The sequence below is a fragment of the Lactuca sativa genome, chromosome 5 (assembly GCF_002870075.4).
Source record: "Lactuca sativa cultivar Salinas chromosome 5, Lsat_Salinas_v11, whole genome shotgun sequence".
Classification (NCBI taxonomy): Eukaryota; Viridiplantae; Streptophyta; class Magnoliopsida; order Asterales; family Asteraceae; genus Lactuca; species Lactuca sativa.
Window position 1 is genome coordinate 211612760 of NC_056627.2, and position 9201 is coordinate 211621960.

Sequence of the window (9201 nt, forward strand, 5' to 3'; positions counted from 1 at the left end):
TGGAAAAGTGAACATCTGGAGTAGGCGATCGTGGTGGAGTGTTACCACGAGGAGACTCATCATATTCTGAATTATCTTCCTCAGATTCGCTTGACGAGGAAGCAATTATCAGCTTTCGCCTTGGTTGGGTTTTTCTCTTCTTCAGCGAAGGAGACTGAACAGTCTATGTAGTTTTACGCTTCTTGGGAGAAGGGCCTTTCGCTCCCTTACCAACTTGCTTGTCTTTGCCTTTGTCAGTTTTCTTTCCCCTTGGCGCAGGCTTGTCAGCTTCATGGATGGACTTGAGCATTTCAGGAGTAAGCTCTCTCGGACCATAGCATCGAAACTTGGATGAATTGAAACTTGGATGCGTCGGAGACAATGATCTTTGTGGTATGGAAAGTACCAATCGAAGACATTGGAGAACCAGCAACAATAAGGACGTGGTACTTGTCCATCACCCATTTTGTGACAAGAGTCCAAAATCGAGCATAGGAAATCTCGGAATGCCGCGATGTAGAAGACAGACTCTGAATGAGCTGTTGCCATAGGACCGACCCGTAGTCCAGATTGATACCATTGTAGACCCCATAGAGAAGTGTGATGAACAGACGACTTGCACCGTCTGATCCAACACTGCGTTCAGATAGCCCCTTGAACAGTACAGTAAACAACCCATTCCACTGAGGAGGCAGGCACGATTTCTTGAACTTCGTAACCGTTGCCAGCACCTCAGTATACCCCATGTTGTAGAACATAGAGAACATGTGACCCACCGGAATCGATTCAGGGTTAACCCTAGTTGAATCAGGTTCAAACCCTAAAATTGAGCAAAACCTCTGCTTAGAGATTGACGCCTTGTGATCGAGCACGTCGAAGAAGATCATGTCGACTGCCTTGTCGTAATGAGCAGTGGTGAAAATCTGAGATAAGAACTCCATAGGAACTGCTTCAGCTTTGGTGAGTGCAGGAGCAAGTGGCGAGTACTTGAGGCATTCGATTATCGGGAACATGAAGGCATCATAGACCTGAGGAGTAAGATCGATGATCAAACTCTGTTGGGGACGAATCGGCAGGATATGGGAAGTGGCATGAACTGGTGATGAATCCGCCATTGTTGTGAAGAAGTTGGGAGAGATAATGAACAGTAGAATACTTGAAGGTTTTATTGCTCTCTGATATATGGGTGAAGTAAAGAGGTAAACAATGGTTTACATTACCTTTTATACTGAGGGTAGAGGAGAGAGAAGAATCTGTCCCAAATCTTCGAGGGAAATACAAAGGGTTTTTCGGAAGTGATTGCGTGACAGTTGGTAGCACCGATGATTACGCATGAGAGAGAGTGTCAGTCGCGATTCACACGCCTTCCCATCAGGCGCCGTTTTTAAACAAAACGGTTCCTCTTCGCACGCCTGGCCTTCAAGCACCGTTTGAAAATCAGATCGATTGGACTCCCGTCTGAGTCAGCATCTTATCCTTTTAGATTAAACGTCATCTTAAAGCAAAATTGACCACGTGGATCAATATTAACCACAACTCCCTTATAACTGCAAATCCCATTTAAACATTATGCCATGTAACTAATGAAACCAGAATTTTGGAAAATCAAAAAGATTTTCGTGCTTAGTGTATGAACGAAAAAGAAATAAAGCAACACATATGAGGGATTTTGTGATGTCAGTAAAGACACGAAACAAAGGATCCCGGGCACGAATATCTTCCTTCAAAGTCAAGAGAGACTTTAAAGTGTTTGTATGGTTTCCCGTTGAATAACGATCAGACACTTATTGAGAAGTGTTGAAAGGCTTCTTTTAATCAGGCTAATTTGGGTGGCTTTCGCTTCAATTCAGAATTTCTGATCTTGATATAAGACAAAAATCGACGAAGTACTTGTGAGACCAATGCAGTCTGTTGAACAAGTAGGTTTGAAATATTTGAAGTGGCAATGAAAAATAATTTATGTAAAATCTCAAAAACAAAAAATTAAAACTGGATTCCAAGGGAAGAAATGTTATGGAATTTAACAATTTCATAGGAATCACACAAAAGAAAATCAGAGATTTTACTTTCCATCCTCAGTGATAAGTCTGTCAATTCGTTAGTGAAAGCTAGAGCAAAATTGATTGTTCACCGTCAATGCATAGTAGGTATTGAATTGTGGGTTTCACTTAGTACGTAGTGACACGAAGCTAAGATCATAAACACAGAAATTGTATAACCATAAACCTCAGTGGTAATTTCTGAGAGTCTCAAGGGTTACATTTATGAAGCGAATGAGATGGAGAAAAGTAGTGTAGATGGTGTAAAGAAACCAAAGTACCTCTGCTGTTAAAATAAGGACCAAGCAGAAAACTCTTATCTCATGTGAGAAGAGAGTCAGGTAGCTCATGATTAGAATAAATATGAAAGCCTAATTGGGAAGACAAGGTTTGTATGTACCAAGTCAGTAAGGCTATGATTCAGAATCAGGTGAGGCTTTGGACACATACAGCGGGATGCTTCTAGGGACACTTAACTAGTGAAATGATTTCCCTACAAATAGACACACAAAAAGATAAGACACAAAACAAAACAAAATAATAAAAAAATAATAAAAAATATTTTTGGAGTTTTTGAATTCACGAAAAGAAAATAAAAAAAATATTTTTGGAATTTTTGATTTAAAGAAAAAAAATAAAAATAAAATAAAATAAATGAGACATAGAAAAAAAAATTTGGAACCGAAACCGAGCGTTCGGTCTATTTCGGTTAAAAAAAAATTTTGGAACCGAACCCGAGCGTTCGGTCTATTTCGTTTGCCAAAAAAAAAAATAAGTTTGAAAAAGAAAAGAACTTTGAAAATAAGAGAAATGAATTTGAGAAAATAATGCAAAATGTTTACAACCAAAGAAACTACCTTTGAGTGATACGCAAAGATCAGATGATACGACTGGACCCGTGCGTTCGGTTCATTTCGGTATACCAGAAGAAGACCTGAAACCGAGCGTTCGGTTCATTTCGGCACACATGAGACCCGAACCCAAACGTTCGGTCTATTTCGCTTCCAACTTTTAATTTTGAGAAGTAGTCTTTGGTACTGACTCCGATTCCATCATTCCTAGCCCTTGTAGAATTTTATTGAAAGATGCTTCAGGAAGAGCTTTGGTGAAGATGTCAGCCAGTTGATCAATGGTTCGAACAAAGTGAATTTCGACGTTCCCATCTTCCACATGATCTTTAATGAAGTGATACCTCAGTGCTATATGCTTGGTCTTGGAATGTTGCACTGGGTTATGACAGATCCTAATTGCACTTTCTGAATCGCAATATAGTGGGATCTTTTTCATATTGAGTCCATAGTCCCGGAGCTGGCTTTGGATCCAAATCACTTGAGATGTACAGGAGGCGGCTGCGATGTACTCTGCTTCTGCTGTAGACAGAGAGACACACGTCTGTTTCTTTGATTGCCAGCTAACCAACTTCCCGTCTAGGAATTGGCAGCCTCTAGTGGTGCTTTTCCTGTCTAAACCACAACCTCCAAGGTCTGCATCTGAGTAGGCTTGAACGAAGAAACCTGAGTTTGATGGATACCATAAACCGAGAGAGGTGGTTCGTTTCAAATACCGGAGTATGTTTTTCACTGCAAGCATATGTGGTTCACGAGGATTCGCCTGAAATCTAGCACAGTAACATACAGAAAACATTATATCAGGCCTGCTAGCAGTGAGGTACATCAAAGAACCAATTATCTGGCGATATAACGTAATATCGACTGCCGGTTTTTCCAAGGATGGTGTAAGCTTGGTGCCGAATGCCATTGGAACTTTAACCTTTGAGTCTCCCATCATGCCAAATTTAGCAAGAAGTGTCTTGGTGTAAGCTCCCTTTCTAATATTTAAACCAAGGAAAAAGTTAATCGGACCCATTGAGCTCATTTCAAATTTAGTCTCCATCAACTTTCTGAATTCATCTGTTAAGCGAGGATTCGTTGAGCCAAAGATGATATCATCGACATAGATTTGAACAATCATAAGGTGGTTACCTTCCTTCTTACGAAAGAAGGTTGGGTCAACCGAACCTTGTTTGAATTTTGACATCTTTAAAAACTTGGTTAGCGTTTCATACCATGCCCTAGGTGCTTGTTTCAGACCGTAAACCGCCTTGTCCAGAATATAACACTGATTGGGGTACTTTTCATTAACAAATCCAGGAGGTTGCTCCACGTAAACTGTTTCTTCAAGTTCTCCATTCAGAAAGGCGCATTTCACGTCCATTTGGTAGACCTCAAAGTTCTTGTGTGCAGCATAGGCCAGAAATATTCGAACAGATTCCAGCCTCGCTACCGGAGCAAAAGTTTCCTCATAATCAATTCCTTCCTCCTGGCAGTATCCTTTCACCACGAGACGAGCTTTGTTTCGAATCACATTGCCTTCCTTGTCAATTTTATTTCTAAACACCCATTTGAGACCAACAACTGAGGCATCTTTAGGAGTTGGAATGAGGCGCCATACTTTGTTTCTTTCGAACTCGTTGAGTTCATCTTGCATAGCTTGAACCCAGTCAGAATGATCAAGAGCCGTATTTACTGTCTTCGGTTCAACTTTTGATACAAAAGAATTATACATGCAGAACTCTACTTTGGAGAATAAAGATTTTTTCTTTGCCTTAAGTTGAGATCGGGTCAGGACCTTTTCAGATACATTACCCACTACCTGGGATATAGGATGATCTCTGGTCCACTTAACAAGAGGAGGGTAATTTGGATCATAGGATGGATCCAATTCAACATTCACCATTTCTTCTAATTCAGATTGACTATCGTCGTCGTAGAGCATATCGGCATTCTCCCCCTCGACTGATGAGCTTTCCGGTGTAGCTGGACTTTCTGGTGCTATCGAGCTTTCGAGTGCTGAAGGACTTTCGGGTGCAGTTGAGCTTTCGGGTGGAACTGGAATAGAATTCTCCCCTTTAATTTGTGAGCTCGGTTGTTTTGAAGAAGGTGGATTCTCCCCCTCAACTGAAGCACCTTGCTCAGGAGGTTCGTTTGGAACTTGTTCTCCTTCACCCATTCGTTTGGCGGCATCGTCGACAATTTGCTTCAGATGGTCGACTTTGTTGTCTGCTGCCTTGGCTTCCGAGAGAGTAGCTTTTTCAGGTTCATCGAATAATTCTACGGACTGATCGAACAGATTAGCAATTGAGGCCGTAACTTGACCCGTTTGAGTGAAAATCTCTCCAACTGTCTCTTCAGTAGCTTTTAGCTTTTTGATGTAGTTATCATCGAAAGTCACATAATATGTTTCTTCGATCTTCCTAGAGTGCTTATTTAAGACCCGGTAAGCTTTTGAAGTAAGAGAATATCCCAGAAAAATTCCTTCATCAGCTTTAACGTCAAACTTGTTACGATGTTCTTTGGAGTTGAAGATGAAGCATCGTGAACCGAACACATGGAAGAATTTTACGTTCGGCTTCCTGTTGTTGATGATCTCATAAGGAGTAAGAGAGAAACGCTTGTTGAGATAAGACCGGTTCTGTGTGAAACACGCTGCAGCAATACCATCAGCCCAAAAATATAACGGAAGAGAAGCGAAACTTAGCATCGTTCGGGCCGCCTCACACAAGGATCGGTTTCGTCTTTCGACAATTCCGTTCTGTTGAGGCTTATAGGGAGCTGAGAAGTTGTGACTGGTTCCTTTTTTTGCCAAAAAGTCTTCAAATTCTTTGTTCTTGAACTCCAGTCCATTATTGCTCCTGATGTTGCGAACGACTTTTCTCAGTTGCACTTCAACCTGCTTAATAAACATCTGTAGCTTAGGAGTAGCCTCAGATTTGTGCTTCAGAAAAAATATCCATGTAAAATGTGAGAAATCATCAACAATAACAAGAATATACTTGCTACCGCCAATGCTTTCAATAGATGATGGACCACACAAGTCAATGTGAAGCAACTCAAGTGGTTCAACAACTTTTGTGTTTATAATGGATGTGTGACTTTGACGACTTTGCTTCCCCATTTCACACGCAGCACAAAAATTTTCTCGATCAAACTTGAGCAATGGGAGACCCCGAACATGACCTCCTGTGACAAGCTTGTTGATGTCCTTGAAGTTGAGATGTGAGAGCCTTCGGTGCCACAACCAGCTTTCATCAAAATGAGCTTTGGATAAAAGACATATAGTTGGATTTCCTTTGATTGGTTTGAGATTGAGAGGAAACATTTCGCCTTTGCATTCTGATTTGAGAATCACCCTTTTTGATTTCTTCTCTATGATTTCTGAACCTTCATCGTCAAATGAAACTTTGAGACCGGTGCCTCCTACCAGTTGAGACACACTGATGAGATTATGCTGTAGACCTTCAACATATGCCACCTTTCTTATTGTGAAGTGTCCATTGGTGATCATCCCATAACCCTTTATCGTTCCATATGAGTTGTTGCCGAACTTGACATTCCCACCATTCTGAAGAGATCGAAATTCCCTTAGCTCCTCTTTCCTCCCTGTCATGTGACGTGAGCAGCAATTGTCAATGTACCATTCTTTGTCGAACTGCTCGTCACTTATAACCTGCAAAAATTAAGCAGATTTAGGAACCCAAAGTTTCTTGGGTCCACGTGAGCCTTTCACAGGAACAACAATAGTAAGAGAAACATCAATAAGATATGTTCTTTTTATTAATGTTGTTTCATCTTTTCTTTTAATGGTAAACACTTTGATTTTGTTAGGATTAGCAACAGTGGGTTTGGTTTCAGGTTTTGGTGTTTGGGCTTTAGACTGCTTTCGGTCTTCCTGGACAGAGGAAATCTTCGATTTTCCTTTCAGGTTCGTTGACGATTTAGAATTTTGTGCATGAACAGAATTAGGTTTAGAAGAGAATTGAGAACTAAAAGAATTAGAATGGGAATTTCTTCTGATTTGCGGTTCGATATGATCCTTTTGTTTTTGGTCATTGGAGGGACCGAACCTGTCCTTTCGGTTGTTGTTGCTCTCTGAACTGAACATGTCCTTTCGGTTATGTTCCTCATGTGGCCCGAAAGCCTTTTTCTCTGACTTTGAATTTCTATCATGATAAGAGAAATTATTGTTTTGAGAGCGCCAAAACTGCTTTCGCTCAGAGAGATTCTTTTTGTATCTCAGATTCCTCTACTGCTTTTGATCTTTCACTTGTTTTGGCTGTTTGTGGATGTTAGCCTTTTGCTTCTGCATCTTGTCAGCTGGTTCATTTTTCACAGATGATGTTTCGCTTGTGGAAGTCACTTCTTCTACAGGAACTTCTTTTGTACCACTAGTGCTTGGCACGTCGAAGTTGTCAGGCTTGTTCAGTGGCTCTGGTACATATCTGCCTTTGGTTTTCCAGGACGTCCGCTCTGACAGACCAACAGTTTCATCGGCATTATCTATAGGAGCAGACCAGAAAAATTCGTCACAGCCATCTGCGTTATCTTCATTCACTATGGCAGTGAGTTCGGCTGTTTGATGCTCGGTTACTCCTTTGACCTTGTACACCTGATTTGGTGTTGTTCTCACCTTTTGGTACACAACAGCCTTTTCTTCAAGAATCGGGGACTTATTTTGGGACAAACGAGCGAACTCCACAGAATTTTCAGAAATAAGATTTTTGTGGTTTTCGGGTTCGCTCTTGACAAACTCAGAACAGTCGACTACATCCTCTACAGAAATTTCACTCATATCATCGTCCTCATTAAGTTCAGATGCGTTTTCAACATCAATTTTATTTTCTAAACTCAAATTGGCACTCAACGAGTCAAATTTTTGTATAGTTTCAGTCCTTAGTTTCAGCTTATCGTTTTCATCCAAAAGGTTTTTCAGCATGTCCTTATGGTCCTTGGACTTTATGAAAGATTCTATTTTATCCAGACCATACATGTAAGTGGGATTCACATCATCAGACAATACAACACTTTCGAAGTTATATGCTTCAGCATCGATTTCATCCTCCTTAAACTCAAGGAAGGGTAAAATCATGCGATGTATTTTCTGCCCTATTTCACAATTCAGATGTAGTTGAGTGATGTTAGCATAAAGTCGTTTAGCAATCAAACAAAAAACATTTCTCTGTTTTAAAAGTTTTAAATTGTCTCTTTGTAAATAAATGTTTTCATCCTTAGACTTTATCTGCTCCGACTCTTTTTGCTCTATCCACATCCTTCGCTCCTCACTCTTGGAAGACACCCTGCTTATTTGGTCAGTTAGGTTAGAATTGGTGACCCGTGTTTGAGTTAAACAACTATCCAGATTTGAGATTCTTGAATTTAAGCTATTTAATTCTTTTTCATATGATTTATGTGGGACTTTGAATGAAATAAAGAGAGATTGTACCTTCTTGATCAATTCATCAAGCTCATTGATCTGCACACTGAGAGGTTTTGCTGTGAAGCATAAGTCCTCTCGTTCCTTGGTGTCCTCGTTTCCACCATCAGTATTGTATCCCCTTATGTGAGATACATCAGTCACCACAAAACACTTTCCACTTCTTTCGTCACCTCTTGCAACATATGCCTTTCCATGTGAAGGCTTTCTCACTTCATCATCCTCTGAGTCGGTTGACCATACCTGCACGCCACCGAACTCGTCATCCTCTGCCGAACCCTGTACAAAAAGAGCATTCATAGAAGGGTTAGTAGCAGCTTTCTTCCTCTTGATCTCTTCCAGCTTTTTCATCAAGACAGCCACTTCATCTTTTTCCTCATCTTTCTCTGCCATTTTCTTCAGAACACACTCTTTAGCATAATGGTTCTTTCCTCCATAGTAATAGCAGCTAACGCCAGAATCTCCTTCAACTTTCGCCTCTTTCTTTGGTTCCTCTGTCTTCGGCTCCTCCCTTACCTTTTTAGAACTATAGCTTCCCTGCCATTTTCTGTTTTTATTGGTAGGAAACCTCTTCTTGATGAACCTCTTAGGATTGGATACCATCATGGCATAATCTTCTGACGTAAGATCATAGTCCTCTAGGTTCAGATCTTCGTCTTCCACTGCATTCTTGCCTTTTGATAGGAGGGCCAAGGACCCCAAACTTGAGACCACATTCTTTTCTTGCATGATAATCTTTTCTTGGGATTTCAGAATTCCCACCAGCTTTGCCAATGAATATGACTTGAACTGCTTATGAGCTTTAACTGTAGACACGACAGCTCTCCATTCAGATCTTAGGCCATTCAAAAAGGTGACCTTCTGTTCAATCAACTTCCTTTCTATATCATGTTTGATCATCTTGCTAAGAATA